Consider the following 25,435-nt stretch of genomic DNA (forward strand, 5'->3'; position numbering starts at 1 on the left):
CAAGTCAGTACAGCATTTCAACAAGAAAGAAATCTCACTTTATATAATAACATATAAAACGGTGTTTGCAAAAAAAATGCCCACCTGATGTTTCCGTGAAGCCTGTACACAAATCAGTCTGCCTGCATGAAATACTCAAGGACCGCTTCAAATGATCTTTTAAAAATGTAAACTCACCGTGTAAGGAAAAGAAATAGTTTTAATCACGAAGTCTGCATCTCCTCAGCGAGACCCACCTATGCTTTGCATGCAGCCCAGAATCTTAGCAATGACCATCTCTGATGACTGTAGGTGATGCCTAGGCCCTTTCTAGCTCTCCAAGTTGACTCAGGCAGGAGGGTATAGCACCAGCGTCTACTAGGCAAGAGCAGCAGAAATGCTCTCAAAGGTAAAGACTGCCCAGCACAATGAACCCAGTGAGGGCAATCCCCCGGCTCACATCTTTCCTCCTTTCTTGTATGCCAAGGTCACCTCACAGTCATGGCTGCCCATTATTCAGACTAATACAGCTTCATAATTTGAGGCACATGGCCTTGGAGAAAGCTGAGGTTGCAAGAAGAGGACACAATGCTGTCACAACAATAAGGCTCTGGAAAATATTATTAGATAAGAATAAAATTGCTAACATTTATATGAGAAAGCAGTGGATGGTTTAGCCTGCTACCTCTCTAGTGGCAGAAAGGGAAAGCAGCACCAAAAGATCACAAATCTGAGTTCTGGCCTTCTACTAATTCATGAAATGCCACCCTAATTTTATACGGTATTCACTCCCTTTCATGTTGTGAGCTTCACACAAGCTAAACCTCCCCAAATCTGTATTTTTTATTTCATTAGCAATACTGCTATTCAACAAAATTTCCTGAACTGGGGCAGTTCAAGATACAAATGCTTAATCAACGTGACAGTCTTTAAACCACACAATTCTATATGCTATCTTTCCCATTTATGTGATGAGCACTTTGCTGTTTCAAGCTAAGTTTTAAAAAGAGTCTTTTGATGTCTTACTTGAAAAGGATATTTCTATACCCTTTTTGGAGCAGCATGCCTATTATAAAATAAGCAGTGATCAATTTTAGCTTTTGACAGATGATTTAAATTTACAATTCTATTTCAAAGGACAAAAAGCTGGTATTCTATGGGATCAAGCTGGTATTACAGCAACATATGCTAAAGTTCTGCAATACCAGTTAGGAGCCTTATAACTTACCTATGCTTAAAAGATAGATAATGGTTAAGTTACAGAGAAAACACTCTAATAGGTCTTTAGCCAAGCTGAAACTGAGTATGGTCACCAACACACATTGCAAAGAGCTTATAATCAAAACCTGGCTCAAGTCTTTCCATAAACATGGGATGACTACTAAGAAATCAGCAAGGATAACCTTAAAGGAGTAGAAAACGCAAATATATTTCAGCTGGGGCGGGGGGAAGTGTACATTTATAAGAAATTTGTATTTTTATTTCATTTAGAAAGCAGGACAAAGACTAACAGACAGTAGTAGCAACCTTCTAGAGACGTGGTAAAAAGCACTGAGAGAGGATTTTTGTAGTTAGATTACTTTATTAGCACTTCATACAACTCAGCCGGTATTTTTGGAAGAGGTATTTCCTCATATCTTGAAGACTGTAAAAAATTGTATGTTTTCATGCCCTTTTATTATATACTTCTCAGAAAACACAAGGAGTATGAAAAATTAAGTTATCATTGCTGGATTTACTCTGTTGAAAGAAGGGGAAAAAAATTAAAATAACACCTGAATATAAAGTAACTCCAACCACCGATCACCAGCTAACAGCTCTTCACACCTTCCTTCAGCCCCCCATACACTCATGCCATCTGCCCTCAACCTCTCATTCCTGCATCTATTATTGCAAGCTCCACAAGCAGGCAGGTTTCAGGCAGGTGCTACCAGTCACTGTAGGTTCTTGCTCTGCCTCCGTCAATAGCCCATGCAGCTGCAACAATCAGCAGTGACTTTTTCCACTATTAAGGCAAAAAGCTGCTTCTTGCTTTATTTTGAAGGCAATGCCATCAAAAGTTACTGTTTTCCCCATTCTAGACAGCAATGGTAAAACCCAGACTGTGCAAAGAAGACACCTTCAGACCCTTCAGCTGCGAACAGCACGAGACAAAACAGGGAGGGGGCAGCCTTTTTGGCCTATGCTTCTTGGCTGCAGAGTAAAGACAAGAGAACCCGAAATGCTACCTCACCTTTAGATTAATACAGTGAAAGAGTCAGAAAAGAGCATCATCTCACTTTTTCCTCAATGCTTTTAAAAGCAGTTTCAGAAAAGCCACGCAGCTAAAAAACAGCTCAACTGCACTAAAGGAAACTTTTGGTAAAAGTGACCTCATCTTGCCTCCAAAATAGCAGCCATGATTAACGACCACATCTATCTCTGTTTTGTTTATAGGTGTTTCTACAAAGTCCTCTAGAGACACAGATAAGCTTAATGTTTGTTAGTGTTGCCCTGGACTGTTATCTCTCCATTCCTCCTAGCAGACAACATTTAAACTTACCTATACATTTGGAAACACATGAAAACAAAACCCCCCAAAATATAAGAGAGGGAAAAGTCCAGAAAGAATACAACATACATTAAGTGTCTCCACAAGACAAAATTACAAATCATTTCGCACCTACCAACCTCTCCACAGACCCTTACAAGAAGCAGACAGAAGGGAGCCAAGCTATACAATCTGTATGATAGACTGGTGAAACTTGCTCTGCAGAAGAACAAATTCAGTGTACTGCTGTTCATGCACTTTCATCCTCACTATCAATAAAACTTCCTTCTCACCTTGAAATTAGAATAGTCAGCCACTCACAATACAGTGAACGCCAGAAATTTTATAAAGGAGACGTCTTTGAATTTCTTTCAAGATTCAAATAAAAAACCCCAAAACCACCACGTTTGAATGATTTGCTTCTATTGCTGCTTCTTTTCCCCCAGCTCAAACATTGAAGGGTCAGCAAGAATTATACTTCCCTGTAAAGTGTTAGCACATTTATGTACTGTATAAACAAAGAACAGTCCTCAGACATAAGAAGTTCAACCTTGATCTCGCACAGAAGGACAAAACTCAGAATCACTGTGGATTGCTACATTTTACTGCTAATCCCCTGAAACACTGCTACCTACTTTTCAAGGGATTTCACTTTAAACTTTCTATAAAAAGCTAAAAATAAAATTGAACTGCTGACCTTCTGTTCCCAATAGAAAAATCATATATTCACTTTTTAACTAGAAAGAGGAAGAGATGTTTGTTCAGTTCAAAAATGCATTTATTCCTAACCAAAGCTGTTTAATAAAAAGAGTACATTGTCCATTTCTAGACAATGTTCACTTTATAGTCTTAAGCAATTTATCAACTGCTTGACAGTAAAAAAAATTTAAATCTGCCTCATGACACAAGAAAAATGTAAAAAAACCATATATTGAAACAATTTTAAACCTTCCAGCTGACAGAACATTAAGTAATTTAAGAGCTCTCTTCAGACTCTGTTCCCACAAGCTTTCCAGTTTACTCTCATTTCAAATACTTAGTAAACTCTTACAGTTCAGGATTTTTTAATCAGGTCACCTGGAAGAGAATTTTTATCCAATATAAAAAGGTGCATGTTGCAGCAAAAACAAAAATTAAGATACATCTCAATGTAACTCTCAAGGCCAAGTTACACAGATTTTTACCAGAATTTGGGGTTATGAAACACCTATTTCTCAGGCAAAAAGCTACTTTCTAGAAGCAGGATCTTTGAATAGTACAGGTAAAAATAATCACCGGATGCAAGATATTATTCTTGATTCTGTGCTTATGTATGTAACCAAAGAGGCAGCTTGAAAGACACAGTGTTAGATTTCATTAAGAAAGAGCTAATACCATTACATTTATTCTTGTATAAACCTGTACGTCTTCCTGAAGAAGACTGGACCACAAGATAGTTACTTGGAAAGCGATCCATTTAATTTCCTGACAAGACAAGTACCAAGAGAAAGCACAATTTAAATGAAGAGACACTCTCGGATCTTGCACAAGATATGAGTGAATGCTGAAGCTTCACAAGTCTCTTGTTGGTCAGATTGACTGCTGTGCTAATGCTATGCAACCAGGCAAGTATCAGCCCAGGGAAGAAAGGGCCATCCCAGTGACCGCCTAAAGTTATCTGTTCTCCTTCCATCTAACAGCTCTTCAGAGTCAAGTCAAGAATCATCATTCCTAGCTGACTTGTTACATAGAAACAGTTACCTAAAACCAAGAATAAGCAACTGGAAGAGTCTACATTTCTATGAGCAAAACGTATACATTCAATACAGACCAACACTGCCTGGAGATGCCGGGCTCTCATCCTCTTTTATTCCTACTTGTAAGCTCCAGTTTTTGAGCAAAACTGCATCTTTCCAAACTCCTTTACACCTCCCCCCACCAGAAATTTTTCCACAGATCACTTTTCTCAATAAAATCTCCCTGCAATATCAGTTCAGAATCAGACATTTGGCTTTGGCTGCTACATCATATTCCCTTTCATCCAGAAATGTTATGTACTCTTACACTGATAAGACATCCTATCCTCACATGCTCATGGAGACATTTTCTTCCTTACTCCCACCAAGTAACAATAAAATGTACTAACAAATGTGAAAGGGAAAAAATAGTAGCCAAATAATTTCCAAAGATGGAGAGAGACTGTGGGGATTAATATCTGTAGTAGAAGCATGATTAAATAAAAGAAAAACAGGTTCAGAAACACCAGTATGAAATTTAAGTTTAGACACAAGAGTTTTTATCCCTTCTAGATCAATACAAATTAAAAAGTAGATAATGCTACCGATGACTATGCCATCATTGTGTCATACACAATTTTAGCTGAGCCACATGAAATATTAGGTACTTGACAGCTTCTTGTAGTACTTTAGTATTACTTGTAGTCAAAATTAAAGAACAACACACCACAACTCTAAGTAATATTATGACAAAAGTAAACAATTTCTTCATTATCTAAATCAGATTGTGTTACAAAATCTGCATCAGACTTCCATGAAATAGACTTTTTAAAGAAAATTCATACACAAATATTGGGATCTGTGGAGCACTGTACGAAAACAGGAAGTTACAATCCCTTGACTCATCAAAAGTAAGAGCAAGTATATAAAAATTCACAAATTGCCTTAAGGTGGAGAAGAGAATAGGGAGAAGAAGGAAGATGCATGCATCCTGTCCCGCCCTGGACCTCAAAGAGAACTTTCGGAAGAGAGATCCCTTTTCCTTTCCTGCATCACAGAACCTCCGAATGCATTAAGTGATAAACACCAAGCGTTTCTATTTTATTTGTTCTTGTTCTTAAGCTTCTTGTTGAAAATTAAGCTCTGAGCAACAGGTCTTGATCTAATGCCTTGTTCTTGCTCCTCTAATGGAGTTCCTGCTCCTCCTGAAAACAAACTTAGGTTTAAAAACTCAACCCCGAAACCAAGTTTTAGTTCCATAAAGGTATGCAGCACTGTGTCAATTGCATCGAATGCTGCCCTCAGTTTTTGTTTGTCTTATCTTCAAAGATTCTGCAGAATTAGTCAGGGTACTCACTTGAGATATAGAGATGCCAGCAGCCCACCCACTTACAGGCCAGAATACTTGGTCTGACCAGTGGCCTGGCTTTGTGCTGTAGCTTTCCTCCACTTTTTCTTAAACCACAACCTGAGAGCAGGTCATAACAACCTAGTGATCTCTATGCCACCACCTTTTTTCCCCTGAAGCATACACAGCAGCAGCCGCTACTCACACAACCAGACACAAGCCCAGCACACGTAAGGAACACTCCTATTTTGGCCACATGAGGATGTGTTACACAAGAGAAGACCTACAGCTCACAGGTTGAGGCTCCCTGTAGTTTTGGCGTCCAAAGAGCACCTGAAGCACAAGTCAGCAGTTGAGAATGCAAGTTTCCATTAACCCTCTGAAAGTAAATCCAATTTCTAAGGAGCATAACTGTCAAAACCTTGCACATGAGCTAGTTTTAAAACCACTTTTACAAACGTATACATGTACATGCACACAGAGGTTTGTAGTGCTAGTGAAAACATTCAAGCAAACCCAAGGATGTCACAATCCTTTCCTTTTAAGATAAATGCATTAGCTTGCCAAGGACCCTGGATCTTCATCACCATAAACCAGCACTCTCTCTAGCAATAATGGAACAGACCTTTCCAGATCCTATAGAAATCCAGGGCTGGCAGAAAATGCCATTCAGTAATCTTCAGGGAGAACTAAGAAAGGAAAACTAATACTCTGACTCTTTAATCTTGAAAAACAAATTCAGACATCAAATATAAAGAGAGGTCTAACCCTTATTCAACAACATTTTTGGGGCTGGTATGTGATAACTTGAGAACTACTGGTATGAAAAAACCCAGCTTATCAGGGAATGTGCTAAGCAGTGGACAAAGAGCTACCAATTTTGGTGCAAGATAGAGAATTCAACATCAGCCTCTTGGGGAAATCTGGATCCCCCAACTATCAGCTGCCTCAGGAAAAGGATCTCTCTGACATCACCTGTCACAGCCTCCTTGCATGAGAGGCAGATACTTAACTTGCATATAGGAACACATCTGTTAAATGGTTTGTATTTCACACTAAAAAAAATATCAGGCTACAGGTAAATTTTAAAGGTTAGCAGGAAGATGTGGAACAAGCAGACACAAGGAAAAGACATGCTACAAAGAAAAGCAAGGACTCAAACTAGTGATAAAAAAAACCTAACCAGTGAGAGTAGCAATGACAGTAGCAGGGGGCCTGCTGGAAGGATTATGCATACAGCTGCTGAATTAAAAAGCAGGATTAGGATCATTTAAAAGAAAGGAGTGGGGGGAGGAAAAAGAGGGTGATGGATCAGGTAGAAAATAAGCTGCACAGAGGCTCTATTATGGGGAACAACTTAGAGCAGCTGACACAGACAACAGCCTCCAAAATAAGGAGGGATAATATGAGAGCTACAGGGGATCCCTGAAACAAAATGGTGTGAAGAAAGAGCACAAAGGAAAGCAGGGGTTAAATCCAAGAGACTGCAAGGAGCCTGTGATATCTCAAAATAAGACTCTCAAACTTAAAATCAGGGAAAAAAAAAATAGACCATAAAAGGTTTTTATCTGTATGCATGGTATTCTATGCTTAAAAAATAAACAACAGGACAAGCCCATTTTCTCAGCCCTCTCCGCTTAGTACAATTTGTGCTTTGTTACTACAGTGCAAATAGTAACTGTAATCCAAGATTAATTAACATGGTTATTAGAAACAGAATTCCACAGCAAATACACCACACTAACCTTTAAATATTTTCTGTTCTGTGAAATTCACCAGTTTCAGCAGCTATCCAGAGCACCGCTGGGGAACACACACACACAACACATTTGGGGGATAAGACTTAACATGATGAACTGCACACATAGTCTCCTCCTATTCATTAAAAGGCATTATTTCAGCAAGCTGAACTGTTTTTTTAATATCATAATACACTTGAGGTACTACATACCATTTGAATATGACGTTATATGGAACACGTTAAGAGCACTACTGAAAAAAATACACATTTACAGTTTTAGCTGTATTTTTTATTACACACCAATTCTAATGGGAACAATGAATCATTTACATTCCCTCAAAGGCTCCACACCAGAACTGCCTTCCAGCCATTATCAAATAGAGGAAGAAGCCTTCAACTGATTTTGTAAGTGACCTATGCCAACACTGTCTGCATGTCCACTTCTGCAAAGCACCAGCTCAAGCAGTCATCCCTAAAGAGTTAAGAAACAAGCACGGCAACCCTCAGAAAAGTAAGGGGAGGGGATCTCCAGAAGGCGTGTGCAAGCAGATGACAACAGCTTCTTTATGGGGCAATTAAATCTTGGAGTAACTCGCTGACCTCAGTTGCCTAAGTTGCTAATCTGCTTCCTCCTTCGGGGGGGTTGGGATCACTGACCCACCCCTGTGCTGATACTGCCCTATCACGCTGGCAGAAGGACTGCTTCCCATCCTTGCATCCCAAAAGCCTCAGGCTGACCTTCCCTGATGTATGGCTCTTAGTACAACACTTACCCTAAGTCGTGAACACTTTCAGTGTCCCAGAATACTCTCCCTGTGTTGTAGCTTAACTGCATAAGCTATCTTGAAGAGCTTCTCAAGACCATATTCTAAATCACATTGGTTGTCCCTCAAAAGCGTGGTGTATATTTAAATCTCCTCAAACTGGTGTAGCACAGATATAAGTTTATTTAGAAACCATAGTAATAGGGGCTCAGTAACCAGTTCTGCCAGTGGCATTCCTCTGAACACTGGTCAAGACACTACTAAGATCGGTCACTGAATGCCTTGTGCTCAGTTCATAAACATACTCAGGCACAAGCTTAACCTTAGCTTAGTCATATATATTTACATAGTCATAGCTGTATTACCAAGCAACATGCTAGATTCTTTTCAGCAGGCAAAGCTTATTTTGGCTCAGAAAAACTGACACGCTGGATGAGAACGCAGCCAAAGTCCATACTAGCTATCAAACCACAAAACTACTTCCACCAGGAAATACATGGTCATCATTTTATTTTTACTAAACTGAATTTTCACGTATGGATGAAAGCTATACAGTGTTCTCTTATGAGAAGCCCATAAGGACTGCAGTTAAAGTATACTGCAAAAGGTACTTGTGAGCCATAGTAGGTACCATCGATATTTACAAACCTGAGTTACACTTGAAGCTATCAAAGCTGGAAAAAAAATATAAACAAGCGATTCTTAATCTGGTTTGGTATTATTAGTAAAGAAAATCATGCTTGTTTTTTCATGCAAAGAACTACAATTACTACAAAGAGAAACAGAAAAAATGTAATAAAAATCTAAAAAAGAAAGTACTAAAATTACATAACTCAGGGAAGATCAGTTTATTTGGGGGATATACCTGTGGTTATGGGGTGGGGGAGACATAGGAGTGAGATAAAAGTGCTTTTCCCCACTGTCCACAACTGCAAGTTAGAAAGTATTATGCCACTAGCATAACATAATGGGCAGTATTCTATAAAATAATTTTTTATACTAAATGTCTATGAATATATTTAAGTAATGCTGAAGTTGCATTAAAATCAGTACTTCAGGCACCTGGGATAATTGATATAATTACAGGAAACTTTTTTTTTTAAGGGAAACGAATCCAGTCATCTGCTCAGTACATACTTTTCATCCTCTTGATTACTGTCAAAATAAAAATTTCCCAGAACTAACTCATATGAAATGCTAAGAATAGGTATTGTGTTCCTTGTATCTAAACTCCTCAAAAATCAACAACTACAAACACACTGTTTCACAGAAAAAATACCAAGAAATATTCTGATACACCACAGCCAATTCCATCAAGTTGGAAAGCACCATCAATGTCTGTGGTGCTTTCTCCTCTTTAAATGAGGAGGAGGATCAGTCTTTCAGAAGCTGTGAGCAGGTCCTCAGTCTCGCAACCCGAGGAGTGCCTTTGTCTCATGGTTCTTTTGAGTACATTTACAGACCAGGCTTTCCACCAAATGAGGTGGTACATTTGGTAGCCATTGACATCTGATCACAGTCTGGCAAATCTGCTGAGTACTAAGACACTGATAACTTTGCTTGTACCTGTTCGCTTCTCATCTCATCAATCTCCCTCCTGTGTACAGTGGTTTCTCTGAAGAGCCACAGTACATTCCATGAAAGTGTATGAAGTCTCAAAAAATTTTACTATTAAAGAACATTTCCCAGAAGATTTTATCTAAAATACAAAATAGAACTCAAGACACATATTAATACTGCAATCACTTTTCAAAATATTTTGTCGTGAAAATACAAGATGCAATTTATTTTTTGATTCAAAGACTTTAAATGAACAAGGCACAAGTTCAAAAGTGCAGAATACCATTTCATACAGTATCATGTTCTAAAATAGGTTAAAAGCTTTTTGGAATAGTTTCAGATTTGTAACACCCGAATGATTGCAATAAATTGCCAGAAGACTTCATCTGCACAACTTCATACTAATTTAATTGCAGAAATGACAGGGTTGTTTTTTTTTTTTTTTAAATGGGTACTTTCCAGAGAGAGAGAATACCAACAACTGAAGAGAAAAAAAAAAAGCCAGCCTGCTCAGCTAGATAAAAGACGAGCTGCTAGATCTTGACAACCACATACTAATTATACGGTAGTTCCAACACAACAAAATCCTGTAAGGATGCATTACTGTCCACAGTTCGGTGAAGTTTAAGAACATTTTCAGTGTAATTTGTGAATATTTACTCTGCTGCCAACTGCATTTCTTTTTCAAAGGACATTCTGGTTTAACAAGGCATTTCAAATGTAAGCTTTACTGAATCCACACCTATGCATTCATTTCCTTTCAGGAAAGGCAGTAGAATGCTCTGTGTTTTGCAGAATCACATTGTTACTAAGTTGAATATAATCCATCAGAAATATGCACGCAAAGGATGGAAAAAGACAAAAAACATTAATCTAGAGGTTAGATTTAATTTTGTTACTGAAATTAAGTGTTGTCTAATTGGACACAGCAAGTATTCTGGGTACCCATGCTAGACAAAAGGAAAAAAAAAAAGAGGAGAGAAAAAAAAACAAAAGAGAGGAGGAAAAAAAAGGGAAAAACAAGGAAAAAGAGACACCCCTACAGGCCCTGCCAACTGATATGTCCAAATAGTTTTTCCTCTCCTCCTTTCAGTGAAACATTATCCATTTACTGTCTTTTTGGGAAGTATACAAAACCATCATCTGCTATAAACACGTTTACATTGGGCATGTTTGGTTCCCCTCCCCCTTTCTTGTTTAAAAGGGTAGAAGAAAAATTACTTAAGAAGCCAAATATCACACAAATAAGTTCAACAAATAAGGACAACTCTTAATCTATAACCCAGATTCTGAACACCTTGAATAACCAGTGGATTTTTTTATTATTATTTTCACTGAACATTTAATTGAAAACTATTATAAAAAAGGACAAGAAAGAAACTCCATGATAAAATTCTAAGAGTTAATACATTACATTTGAAATAAATACAAAATTTGGGCCACAGTCAATAAAATGCAAACTTCATTTTGAGCAGAAATTTTAGGAGAAAATCAGAATAATTTCACTGCGATTAAACTTACATTTTGATGAATCATTGACCTTAGGACTGTGTTTGTTTTGTTTTTACATTAACAGCCCTTTCAAGAATATTTTAATTTTCCTACCTACATGACACACAGAAAGTGTAAAGAAAACTTGCTGGAGTTCCTACTCCAGAAAATTATTACAAAAGATTTCTCGCTATTAGTCTTCAAACACAAATACAAAATGTTCAAGGCTATACTCTGATCTGCTGGAAAGGCCAGGGTTATAAATTTGTCTGTTACATTTGAAGACATATATCAGATAATTCGAAAATGCAGTGCAAAAGCCAACTGTAACAGCCCAGAGTTTCCATCCTAATATTTCAGAATTTCCTTTTCTGTTTGAATGAAATGGAATAATTTGCAAAAACATATGTAGATGTTATACTTAAGACTGGATTGCGTTTTTAATTCTAAATGGTTCACTAGCACTTTACTAACAAATTAAGTATGATTTCAACATCTGATAACACTTCATTGATCAGCAATTTAACAGAACTCACAACAAATATTAAGGAGGACTTCAAACATTGGTTTCCGTTTGAAGGCTCCAAAATGTCAATAATTAGCCTTCATAACTTCCTTCTGAAGAACGTAACATTATTTTTGTTTTATAAACAGAGTATTTTAGTTAAGAAATAATAAATCCACTTGGTAAAGTAATGAATGAAACCAAGATTCATAATTTTCCGCTCTGCGCTTCAGCCACTACAACACTGAAAGTTTTCTGTGTTCTGCATTTTAGCTTTTATTTTTTCGTGCAGTTGTAATGGGGTTTCATTTCATTAAAAGCTTCTGTTAATAAATCTCTACTGAGCCACAGAGATCAGCTACAGTTACTAGAAACAGACAACAAGGTACATGAAATGACAGAAAGAAGATAGCCAGACTCTACCACAAAATGAATCCTATGGAAAACACCAGCTTCCTAAGGTTACCTCAGGTCTTCTGAGCTAACCCAAGATGATAATCTGCATACACTGAAAGCAATTCTGGTCTCTCACAGAAAACCCACAAACCTTCCCTCCTCTCAGTACTTGTAAGCTATTACTTAGTTTCTAGAATTTGATCAAATAATAATATTAAGCCTGCTCCACCACAGGCTACAGATGGACGCTACTCCTCCATATCTCACACACCACCACAATCTGCCTACACCGTCTTTAAGGCAAAACATCCCAAGTTAAGGCAGTACTTAACAGTAGACAGAAGCCAAACAGTGTTAGCAATATCTACTACTTAATAATACGAGTCTTCTTGGTTTTTTTGGTCTTTTTTTAGCTCTTACTTTCAAAACTGATTTGTCTCAGATTATTGAAGGAAAAAGGCTTGCAATTTAATCATCCATCCAGCAGTTGAAAAAAAAAAAAATCACAAGTACTAACTACATAAAAGCAAAAACCAAGCAATACATCCAGCTCTCTCATTATCTTCAGTTAGAAAAATAACCACTGAACTTGAACCACTCACCTTTGGCACACTGTTAAAAGGGTCCAGGCAGTGAAAGGCAGGGCTCTCCAAAGTTACGTATACCACTCTCTGAAATAACAAACACAGGTTTTAGGTTCAGCACTAAACTTACAAGACCTTTAGCTAGGCAATTTAGTTTTCATGCTATTGAAATCTCCAAAGAGATGCTGAAGAGCAGGCAGAATGGCTCCAACTTGATCCACCCGTTAAAGATGACTAGAATCCATGTTCATATTTACTTTTCTTGACAAATACAAGGTTAATTTAACCACCATCTAGGAATGAAAGCAACTACAAACCCAGCCATCACAATAGAGAGAAAAATCAGTCAAGAAATGGAATTCAAAATTCAGCCCAGTTTCAGAAATACTATGTTTTAAGAAGCATCAGTATTTACTGTTTCCTGCACTTTTACTTTAGTCACTTTAACTTGACTGTGTCCCCCAAGAAAATGGAAATGCTGTTACACATGGAAAACTGAGGTACATCAGGAAAAGCACAGCCAGCAGTTTTGTGGGACATGACCATTTCCACCCAGGAGGCATACAGCTGAATATGTAATCCACCTGGATTACTACAGTATATGATTTGGGGCCCTCTGGCATGAAAGGTACTGACTCAAAGAGACAAGCTCTGAAGGAGGCAGTGAAGTTGGTCAGAGGGCTGGAGAACTCTGCTAATGGAAATTCTGGCTGGATGTAAAGAAGAAAAGTTTCACCACAAGGGTGGCTAAGCATGGAGACACACCCCCTCAGTGATGCACCTGCTTCCTAGGAGAGTCTCGCCTTCTGTTGGACATGGCCCCAGTTGCAGCCTTAGCCCTGCCAGGACGTGGACAGCACAAGCCTCCAGAGGTTCCTCCTGGCCTCCGTTGTTCATTTAAGTATTTCTAGCTACAAAAGTAACCTTTCAGAAAGGTTACAATCTACAATTATTTCAAAACTTGTTTCCGTTTTTAAAGGATGCTTCTAGCTCCATAGGATGTCTGACAAACTCAGGTAGCATAAACCCATTAAGATCCAATTCAAAGAGAAGGAAAAAATACTGAGCATCTTCCAGCACTGCAGCCCCTAGCTCATACGGAAGACAACTCCTATCCAACCTGAGGCTACTCATGCACAAATGTTTCTGTTCAAAGTCTTCTCTGAACAGATTCCAACCATTTGCCACTCTACAAAAAGCACCTTATGAAGAAATTAAATTTAAAAGAGCAATTCATCCAATGATCCCATGCATCATAATGAAGGGGGGAAAAATACTGACTAAAGTATTATAAATATTTTACACGGATGTTTAAAAGTGAGGTTTAGACTTCCACTCAATAAGTTTAGTAACACAACTACTAACCACAGTCTGACACATAGTTAAGCACAAACTTAGACGGCGGGTAAAGAATGAGAGTCCCTGTCTCTCAGCTGCTCCCCAGCAGCTGCAAGAGGAGCCAGAGCATTGCGAGCCCTCCAGAAAACACACAAGGGAAAAAACACAGATGAGGGCAAATCATGAGGAAGTGTTATTCAAACAGAAGAGCCTTCTGATCCAGTTTAGCACCTGAATGAAGATAGGCCTATGACAACAGAGAGCAGACAGGACTGGAGGGTGATCTACCCCCTTTCTCCTTTGCCAGGGTGCTGGCTAGAACGTCTCCTGCTCCACCACCCAGCTTGGTTTTTGAGCTTTCTATAGACCACACTTTGCTGTATCAATTTTACTACTCAGACCTTAACTGTGTTCTGACTGGAAACTGCTCTATATTTTAAATTATAGGACAGATAACAAGTAAATGGGAAAGATACTTTAATAAATGAAGCAATATTAAAGCCTTGAGGCAGGTAACATCTATTTTCCTACTGGATGAATGTTTTGTAGTATATGTTTTCCTCCTGTCAATAATGCAAGAACATTTTTAATATTTAGGGGGAAGAGTGAGAATGTGTCACTTCATTTTTTTTTTTTTGTTACAAGATCTTCTGAACAGTACTATCTTTCCCCTTCCAACCTCACAAACCATATACTGCCCAGTACCATCCACCACTGAAGTACTGTCCCAAGCTTCTGATTTTACTTGAGATTATTTTTTTGTTTTGCTCCTTAAAGGAAAACCTGACACCTCTCTCAGTTATTGCTTCCACCTTAAAAATGTGCATTTGCATATAGAATTTGTTTGAAAGTAAGCTGTAAAACAGTACTGTTAATCATCAATACCTGAAAAACTAATCTAGTATTCATTAGTCAACTGGAGAGGAAGTACAGTTGGGGAAAATAGGAGTCCAAATTCCATCTGAACGCATGAGTCATGTGTTTATCTCAATATAACAATGCTAACTTCCTTCTGCACAGGGAGAATGGTTTTATTTTCGCAGCTCAATTAACATACCTGAAAAGTAGCTCAGAATGTTAATGGTGATAGTGCAAAGAGTCAAAGAAAGAAGATTCACAGTAACCCCTCATTCCTACCAACACTCTGAAATAAAACTTTGTCAACCTGACATACAAACACAAGATGCAAACTGGTCTCTGCCCTCTCTGGGCTCAATTCCGTTACATTGTGACCTACCTTTCTGGTTTTCTCCTGGTAAAAACCTTCACTTTTCTATGGAAGAGCCAAAGGAAGTTTTTTGCTACAAGTTACACTAAGAGTTACTCCATCAGCAGAGCAATTTCCATCACACAGTCCCCGGGCCCAAAGTTTCGTCTGCAACATTTTGACTAGTAGAGTGACTCAAACTCAGGATGAAAATCCGAACTACAAGTAATTCACTTATACTTTAAATACATTCTTTGACTCAATCTTGCAGTTATACAAGTTCAAGTTCTTTCTTCTCAAAGGGTAGTAAATAAAAGAGCTGTTACGGTTTAGGACTGTCTGCACCCAGGTAGAGGGTCTGCACCGCAGGTGGGGTTTTCTGGTTGTGCTGCTGCATCCTACCAACCAGGACTTTAGACAGCTGTGTTTGACAGCAAAGCCAGGCTGCAGAATGAATAGTTAAACTTTGAGAGTACAAAATCATCTCCATCGACCTTCAAAAGTCTTGGAGAAGACAAGGCTAATGCTTAGTGTCCACTCAAAAGACAAATTGGTGCAACATTAGAGAACCTGTGAAATGAAGTCAGTAACTTTTCTGAAAGGCAGCAAAGCAAATGGAGGCACAGAGCTGGACAGTCATGTTCCACGGTATCACCAGTGCCCAGCACTCCTGTACCATCTACTGTGACATCTCTTTGTCCCATCTCAATCCCTATACCACTATCATCCAGTAATGTCAACCACACTGCATGAAAAATGCCACAGTAACGTACCTCTCATGACCACCTTCATAACCTATGCTTATCATGAGGCCCAGAGCAGAGGAACAGAAGACAACAACAAGGAACGGGAACTGGGTGAACATGTGATTACAAACATGCAAGGCAGAAAGACAAATATGTCTACGTTTGAACAGCAACTTCAGTCGCTCTCATTTCTTTTCTAGACCAAAGTCTTCCAAACACAAGGACTATACGAGTCCCACAGTAAAAAGCAATTTTGAATAGCCAGAAATAAGAGTTTGATCCTGATGCTTGCAAACAAGCACCGGAAGACAAATATCAGTAACATCTAATACAAGCGCTTTCCATTTAACCATGTAATCTTTAAAGATTACAACCTTAAGAATAAATTAATGCTCTTGTAATGATTACAAGTAACATCCAACATTATTAACCACCCTGTCTTTCACTAATAGCTATAATGTGTCCTATTTTCTTTATCCCCATGGCTAAAATCCAGATTCAGCCTTACAATGACTATTTCAATGACAATTCTCTCAGGCACTCTGCCCAATATCCGACCACCTCCTATTTAAATTCTGACACAAAACAGCTAAAATAATCTCTTTGATACTTAATATGCTAATACACAAGAATGACCTGATCATAAACCTGTACCACACAGAATAAGAATTTTAAGTCTAATGGTAAGGCATCCAAGTGACTCCGATAACTATGATAAAATTCAACAATTGACATATTAGTGGTGACCTTCTGGAGAATAAATGAAAAGCATCACATTAATACAAATTCTCCTGTGGAGAAGATCAAGTTGGCAATCTGCCAGTTCATTATACCATCTAGCTCCACTCCAACATTAAATATTGTCTGCCTTTGTAATTGACTGAAATACTCTGCAGCAATTGCAGGTAACCACTTTGGGCTATTAAATTATTCCATTAAGACTTCTCCATTAGGCAAATATTTCAAATGAAGATACATCAAAATAAGCTATGTTCAAAATATTTCAACTATGCAGACAACTGGGCAAGTACAATCCAGTCCCATGGAGCAGCAGACAGATCAGCCTAAACACTCAAAACTTCATTGCCTGAATTTGCTTAAAGAGAAGAGAAACCCACTCAGTTTATTCAAGACTCTAGTATATGCTTAGTATATGCTCCAGTACTTTAACATCTTAGTCATATATATCCTAACAAAACTCACTTAATATTACCTTCTTCTAAAGCTAAGGGCATGGTAATGTTAAAATATACAACTATTCTTTAACTCAGGTAAGTTAAGGACATTTTAAAGTGAAATACGAAACACAAGGAGAAAACAGAAAGCAAGGCTCGATTCACATGTATTTAAGGTCTCAAGAAGGCAGCAAATTGCAATATTGTGTTACAATGCTTAACATTCTGAAAATAAACAAAAAATTGGAATAATTTCATGCTATATACCCTACACAACTAAGCTTTTCTTCTCTTAAGACTGCAGTTCGTTAATGGCGAGGAGGGAAGTGAAATGGGGCACAAGAACTGGTTCACTACTAAATACTTAAAAATGGTGGGAAAGATTTAAGCCTGCATACCAGCTGTGAAAATTAGTCTAGCCCTCGAAGCAAAGACAAACTTCTGTGTTTAAACAGGCTTTTTTTAAGCGATTCAGGTCTGGAGCCATCGCCAGAGGCTGTACAGCTTAGCCTAAGGAATCCGGGTCTCTTCTGAACAGTGCACAGGCAGGAGGTTGTGCATCTTTTTCTGTGCTCCTAACTGGCATGCAAGAGCTGTAGTACATCACCCCGCCATGCTGTCTATATCAAAAAGGAAGTGATTAGACAAGTATCATTGGTCACTCAAACAACTTAATTTTTTTTTTAATTAAAATAAACATATACTGTGGGGGTGGGATTAGGGAGAAAAATGCAGCTAGAGACAGCATGCAATGGCTCACACTTTAAACCCATTCAATCAAAGAGGCTACACTGACTTCTATTCTCATTTGAATCCTGCAGTCAAGTGTACATTCTCTGCAGACTGTGGTGGATACATTTTCAAAAAACACTGAGAGTTTTTACACCTACTTGCACAACCGTCAACTCCCAATCTACTCACGAAACACAAGTAGCTGTCTAAATGATATCAACATTTAAAATAAATACTGTATTCCAAACACTAACTTCCATACCAGCTTCCTCTGCAGTTGCAATCCACAGACATACAAGATAGGAATCTTTTTAAACTGGAAAGAAACAAGGAGGGTTACATCTTTTAGTGAATGCATCTGCTAAGAAGTATACATTATGTACTCTACAGATTCATATCATTTTAAGAGGAATCACATGCTGCTTTTATTTTTCACAGCTAGAAATTTTCCCCCAAAGTCTGAGCTATTAAAAAACCTAAAATACTGATACTAAAATACTACCTAAACTCATTGTAATATGCAAATTTTTAAAATTTCTGGCTTAAGCAGGATTTTCTTTTTTTCTTGATACCTACTGATATTGACTAACTCAAATTTGATGATGCTGAACTGCAAAATTCCAGGGCAGCCCCTGCATAGGAAGAAGAAAAAACCAAACCACTAAGCAGAGTAGAGAACTCATGAATGGGAGGCCAGGAAGCATTCTCTCCTGCAAGGCTATAAACTCTTTGAGAGGACATGTAACATCGCAGCGTCAAAAAGAAACAAAAATCCCCATGGCCAACAAGAACAACAGGCACCTGTCCTTTGAACTGATAATTGACCATCAAAATGAATGCAGGCTATGGGCCAGTCACTCTCTGTAAGCTGAAGGAGGTTCACTTTAACAAAGGTACCATGCAACCAAAATAGCCCCAGATTTAAGCACTCCTATTCAAGAGCCATCTGTGAAAGGCCAAGTATTCAAACACCATGTTATCTAAATTTCGCTATTTTTTCTTTTCTGTTTGCAATAAAGAATAGGAACTCACAACCTTTCTAATTTTCCTTATTTAAGGATTTACAAGCTGACTATGTAAGCACACGTACAAAAATCCCTAAAGCCCACAGAGAGGCAGCAACACAAGTCTCGATTTATGCTTAGGACAGTTCTAAGCACCTTAAGAATCCTTACAAATCTATGCTGAAAGACCTGAATTACCAATTATAATTGGAGATAGATAAGCAGAAATGGAACCACACTACCAAGGCTGTTCTTAAACTTTATCTCACAGTATCTTCAAGGAAAGGAACAGAGTAGACTTCAACTTTAGTTAGTGCTTAACTGAGCTTCTCAGGCCATGGTTTAAACACAAGATAATTATTTTATTGTCCTTAATAGGATACCTTATTATTCAAATTACAGATTTTATTTTTAGAAACATCTTTGCATTTACAGTTAGATAACTTTCTTCAGCACTTCAGAAATAAGCATTTTGTACATATAGTGTAATAATTCGTTCCAATGAAACGTCAGCCTTTTTCTGATTGATACTCAGGGTTTTTGTTTGTAAAAACTGCACAGTGACAGTCTTTTCCATTAAGTAAAATCAGGTCAGAATCTTTAATGACTTGAGTGGTTAACAACTCATCAGCCCAAGTAGCTGCTTCACAAATCTATTTTTCCTATTGCATCTTTGTCATTAACATATTTTGCAAAAAACCACGTATGACCCACCGAATCATACCAGCTCTTCCAAACCCTTCTATTACAGTCTGAGCTTTTAACTCAATACTTACAGATTTCAGAGCTGTAAAAGATGACTACAAACAGCATACTAATACATTCTTTATGGTAACCTAGTAATCTGCGTAGTACTCTAGTAATTACTGAAAATGCACACCTCCACTGGAAAAAGGCATTCACAGGCGCCTCTTGGAGAAGTGAAAACCACAGACTCCGATGAATTAGGTACCACAGAAGGATGTAATGCTAACTCATGATTAGAGAAACACTAGACAGAGATGCCAGCCAAGAGAGGTAAGCAAAGAAGACTAGTGTTTAAAATAAGCAAATAAATATCACATCTACACAGTTAGAGAAGATTTGCTTTGGGGTGAGCTGTAACAGAAAATGGTTTGTAACAGGGGCTACAGAAACACTACATATCACCAATGCAGTAGAGTCAAGCAAGGCAGACTTAGCCCACTGGCAATTCAAAGTCAAATGCTGACTGCAATCCTTATTAGAGCTCCTGTTCTGGTAAATTATTCATTCATTCTTAGTCCAAAGAAAAATCTCTCCTATGTGTACATTCAACACAGAACTGCCTGAATTGGGAATAATCGTATCACTACTGTCTTGGTGGTAAAACATAAGGATAAGGTGGTGTTAAGAGGTACAGGCCAAGGTTGGCGGCTGTCTTTTAAACCACCAGGCAGATATAGGGATTTGGAAGAAATGCACTGAGCAGATCCTGACCGACATCCTCAAGGAAAACATTGTCAGAAGAACTTCTTGAGAAGTCTCAAACAGCAAAGTGGCAACTTGATACATTAATAGAACAAGGCATGGTCTGGGCACTCCCCACCTGCTGTAAAAGCTGACATCACCAATGTTTGGGTTTTACCCTTCCTCCAGGTGCACAGCCACCAGGTACAAAAGGATGCTGTAGGCATTACTGTTCAAGTAGAGTATCTTATACCGAAGAGTATGCAAGCTCTGCCTTATTCTGTTCAGGCAAACTGCATCTGAAGTATTGTCACCATAAATGTCAGCCATTTTACTTTGAACAGATGGCATTAAGAAGTCCAGGCATCTTGGCCTTCAGGTGAAGAAATCTACAGTGATTTCAGCTGAGGGAGCGAGCTGAAGAAATCTCTCTTCAACCACCACCAGCAGAAAGAATAAAAAGTCTTACTGCTTACTCAAACTCAGTATTTTCATTTACAATGTTGAAAAGCACAGGGATGAACAACTCACCTAAACAGACATTAAACTGGAACCCATGACTAAAATTGAGGGAGGAGAAAAAAAACAAAAACCACAACACCAATTCCCTTACTTAAACTGGAATATGGTCAAATAGTACCTGGTACTAGAATTCAGCAATGCACTGATGAAAATTATCTTCCTTGGGAGGAACAAGACATTTTTGTTCCAATGTATTTGTGTATCAAAGTCTGGAAAAAATGGGCATTCCTAACTGTAAGTTTTTCTGCGTCTCCTCTGATGAACCAACTGAAGAAAAAGAACAAACTTCATGCAGTTCAGGTACAAAACTGCCATAACTAGGGGTCCACAACTAAGAGCCAAATGTAAGCAGAAGACAAACTCACTCTGGTTCCTACACAACTTGGGAGGTGGTACATGCTAGTCAGTGACACGTGGCACTATGACCATCCTCTCTGGACATGGCAGAATGGCAGTTCCCAAAGTTAGCACCTTCAACATGCAGGTCAAAATAATACTGCTAGGTTCCTCAGATCCACGAAAAAGAACCAATGCCTGAGTTCCTACAGTCGCCACTTCCAAGAACAAAAGAATCCCCCAAAACACCTATTTTTTATTCCAGGATAGCCATCAAAAACTGCTGAAGCAGTTTTTGCCTGAACTACCCCAGAAACTTTGCTTTAATTTGACAAGGAAGGAAATGTTAGTACAGCTTTGGTTCCACCACAGCACACGGCAGCCCTAGCCGCAGGCGCTGCTATTATTTCTGTTAGAAAGATAACTAGATATTCCAAAATCTCATAATACCCAAATAAAATTTGGCAACAGCCTACCTTCTGAGGTTTTCAGCACTGATTTTCTCCCTTTCATGTCTTAAACACATTTGATGGTGTCTTACTCCACTCATTTTAATCACGCCAATTCAGTGGCAGACTACAAATGAAAATGCAATAGAAACATTGCAGTCCCTGTAACAATAGTCAAAACAAAGAGTCCTATGGCAGCTGTCAAATTAATGACATCTCCAAAGCTATCTAAATACAGTTTCTAGGCAGAAATCCAATTATGTCAATTCTGTCTGAATACCCCAAAAGAGAATCGTACTGGGGTTAGAAGTGGAAATAATTTTAAGTGCAGATTAGCTACATAAGCAGCTCCACACTTGAAACCAGAACAAGGGAACAAAAACCTAAAGGCATGACATTTATCTGGACACAAGGGAGAGGGGAAAAAGAACTGTTAGACATCTGGCAAAAGGTCAAAGCCAATTACCTTGTCCAAATTTCCCCCTCAAGATAATAGCTTCCAGGTTCACTTCTTCGAAAAGAGATGTATTGACTCCAGTAATTAAAGAGATTTCTGCTTACCTTACATCCTCCACTACCACTTTGTTTTTTTCAAAACTACCTTTTCCCAACAAAGTATTAACAGCAGTAGTAGAACATATCAATTTCCCAGAAGCACAAACTAAATTTAGCTAAAAACCTACATAAAAGAAAATAATATCCTCCCTCACTTCAATATTAGGCAGCAGTGACAAATGGTCTTCGAGGCTTTCAATTCAAGAGTATGATTTCTGGCTTCTTTTGCTGCTTTCCTTAAACCATTGTAAATGCTGATATCTCTTCTGCCTTGGAAGTGTCTATGTTACTGCTCAATTACATGGCAAATTCAGTTTGCTGAACCTTACCACAAGATTCTGTTTATTTTCTGGTTTTAAATCAGAAAACAATCAAGGTGGGGGAAAAACAGCCTTTTAATTCAACAAAGAAAAAATACAAGGATTTTTGTTTTCTTTCTTTGCAGGCATATTAAAATAACTGCTTTTGAAACTACAGATAAATATGTTTATCTGTTTTTAAAATTAAACTGTTCAAGCAACTGCTTTGAAACTAAAGAAAAAACTGCACGTACCAAATAACTGAAGCAATATATCTTGGTTAGTGACTATATTCTACACTCTATTCTATTCTTTCTCTTTTAGGAATAGATAAATAAACCTTTAAATAAATATAAGTGAATGATGATGACAAATAGAAAAAGTTCCTAACCCTGATCTGTCCATACACTGGAGAGAACACTTTCAAAGGTAAGGATATAACTCACCGTTATATTATGAGCGCTTCTGCTATCAACACAGTATCAAATTCAGGGGAAGTAAAGCATTCATTATGAATGGGCCTGTACTTAGGACTGCACATTCCAGGCTGTGCTGCTTGCACCAAGATTCACGTAGATAGAGATGAGGTTTCTGTTGCTGTTGGGTTGTTGGGTTTTTTTCCTGAGCACAGTCATGAGGGATATTCAGAAAACTCTGAAAGTAAGTAGCTTTTTTGGTCAAAATCTGGTAAGTTCTACAGTGTACAGCTACATCAAGAAGAAATTCAAAGAAATGGAGTAATACAAACATCCGGAGCCGCACTCCAGAACTCAAGATAGCCTTAATTCAAAGCAGCGCCAATGAAGATCGGCTACCATCTTCGCCTGCTCAGGGCATTTAATCTCAAAATCATTTTTAAAGGCATGCACAGAGATCCCTTTGCAAGCCCATAATTTTGGATATTACCAGTTTGAAACAGATTCAGATCATTAAACCCCCACATTTTCTGCTGTTAAAGCATAACTTAGTAGACCAAATAATTTTTACTAAGCCTGTTAACAATATACTTTACTGTGAGTAATTTCTTACTGTGAGTATTTTCTTACAATGAAAAAACAGGGAGTTTATTTAAAACAGCTTCCAATAGAACTTCCTCCAGTCATTGAGGCTGTCAGAAACATACTGGCAAAGCCTAGAACAAGATTCTTCAGCTTAAATTTTTTTTAAGTTTAAGAATAGATATGAGGAACCCGTTTGTTGTCAGTTCTTTATTACAACACATTTCATTTTTGCATTTGCTCTCAAGAGCACACCAAGCACAGTACCATGAATCCTCCTTCGTGTCACACAGGCACTGCAAATCCAATTACGACTCTATTAGGTCTCATTTAAATCCCATACGGTATGACAATAAACTGAACAAAATGAACATCAGCACGTTTTTCGACCATCTTTACAGTATGACATAGATGGCAATCACAGCTTAATAAAAGCTAATTTACAAGGAAAGTAGCTCAATTTTCTCCTTCTCTGCCAGGCATTTCAGGGAGACTTGGGAAATGCCACTTCTTCCCACCCTCCCTCGAAGATGCTAGGTGCCATCATTATTTCATTCTTCTCGAATGCTTGAATCCTTCTGCTTGTGGAGCCTAAGTTTGTCCCGGTCCTCAATGCTTATAACACATGCTAACCCTAGCGAATTCAACATTTACTCCAAAGTTGTAACAGTGCTGATTTTTTTGTTTAAATTTCCTGGGTAAGGAACCCTTTGATGCAGGTTTAACATCAGTTTGGGGAATGGGGAGGGGAGAGCAAAACAAAACCCAACCAGTTTGAAGGGTACAAAAAAGATTATGGCATTTTTCAGTAAGCCCTTATCCTATCAAGATATAAAAAAACCCTTATCGTTGCTAAATACTGCAAAGTAAATTTGTACAACATTCAGAAGCTCTGAATACTTCACTGCTTCAGTGACATTAATGTACGGATATACTATAACCACATGCCTCTCTACCTTCATTTCCCAAACTTGTCTCATCACCCAGGGACTACTGTTTATAGAGGTCCAGGTCTGCCCTTTTGGAAATGCAAAAAATTCCAAAGAAAATGAACAAAAAAATCCCTCATTTATAGTAAGCAGTCCCCACAATCAAAACTCTCTCTGAAGGATGTATCAGTCTTGTAAAATAGCTGTTTGTTAATAGCTGACCTGACTAAATCATCTTCCTTGTGCAGGCTAGAAATCAAAATGTCATGCTGACATTTTAAACATGTGATCTGTTGTTAAAAAACAAAAGCCAGGAAAAAATATGCTGTCCACTTTCAAGCACTCTCCCCAGACAGTTGTTAGGACAGAAAGGTTTGAAGTTTCAAAACCAGACTTCTAAATATTTCAGTCATTCCATTAAACAATTTAAGTTTTTATTTCATTGCATTTTGTCTTTTACATGCCTACCACCATTAGTCAGTAAACCACAAGAAACAGGTAAATTCCAGGCTGATGGAGAGAGGATGCTGGAAGGTAGGGTAATTAAATCATTTCAAGGTTTGTGCTCCTATTCCACAATTAGAATGGGAAGATTAGGGCCAGAGCTTTCTCTATGCTGAGGAGATTACAAAGACAGTAACATTGATTTTCTTTTTTTCCCTTGTACTAGAATACGAATCAAATTATTGAGGCAGAGGAATTTTTCCATGTATATTACTCAATCACAGTCTTGTCTAATGTATTTCCATGGGTTTTTTGTGCATGCTCTTTAAAATGTCTCTTCCACTGCTTTGTCTATCTTTTGCTCCAGTTTAAGTCCTTCCTATTTATCTTCATCTTGTATTTAAAACTATGGGCAGGCCACATTAGGGAACAAAAGCCAAAGACCACAGACCCTAATTAACTCTGCATGCAACTATGAGCAATACAACAGGCCTTAAGGAACATGAGTTTCACTTACAAAAATATGAAGATGCCAGCTTCATGATCCAAATGTCTTTGCCTGAAAAGGAAGCTAAGAGTATCATCTCTTAAGTTTTTAAAGCTAATATAATAAAGACAAAAAACCACTAAATTGTGCTTGTATACTTAAACCAGAATTTT

General features: G+C 38.1%; 1 protein-coding gene across 1 annotated transcript in view; it reads right to left on the reverse strand.

Moving 5' to 3' along the window:
- NCK2 (NCK adaptor protein 2) overlaps nt 1–12,702 on the reverse strand; it is a 51,301-nt gene extending 38,599 nt beyond the window's left edge. The window contains exon 1 of the mRNA XM_010134644.1: nt 12,632–12,702. The gene's annotated coding sequence lies outside the window, so the exon portion shown is untranslated. The remainder of the gene's footprint in view (nt 1–12,631) is intronic.
- Between the last annotated feature and the right edge of the window lie 12,733 nt (nt 12,703–25,435).

The sequence above is a fragment of the Buceros rhinoceros genome, unplaced genomic scaffold, assembly GCF_000710305.1.
Source record: "Buceros rhinoceros silvestris isolate BGI_N320 unplaced genomic scaffold, ASM71030v1 scaffold13564, whole genome shotgun sequence".
NCBI lineage: Eukaryota > Metazoa > Chordata > Aves > Bucerotiformes > Bucerotidae > Buceros > Buceros rhinoceros.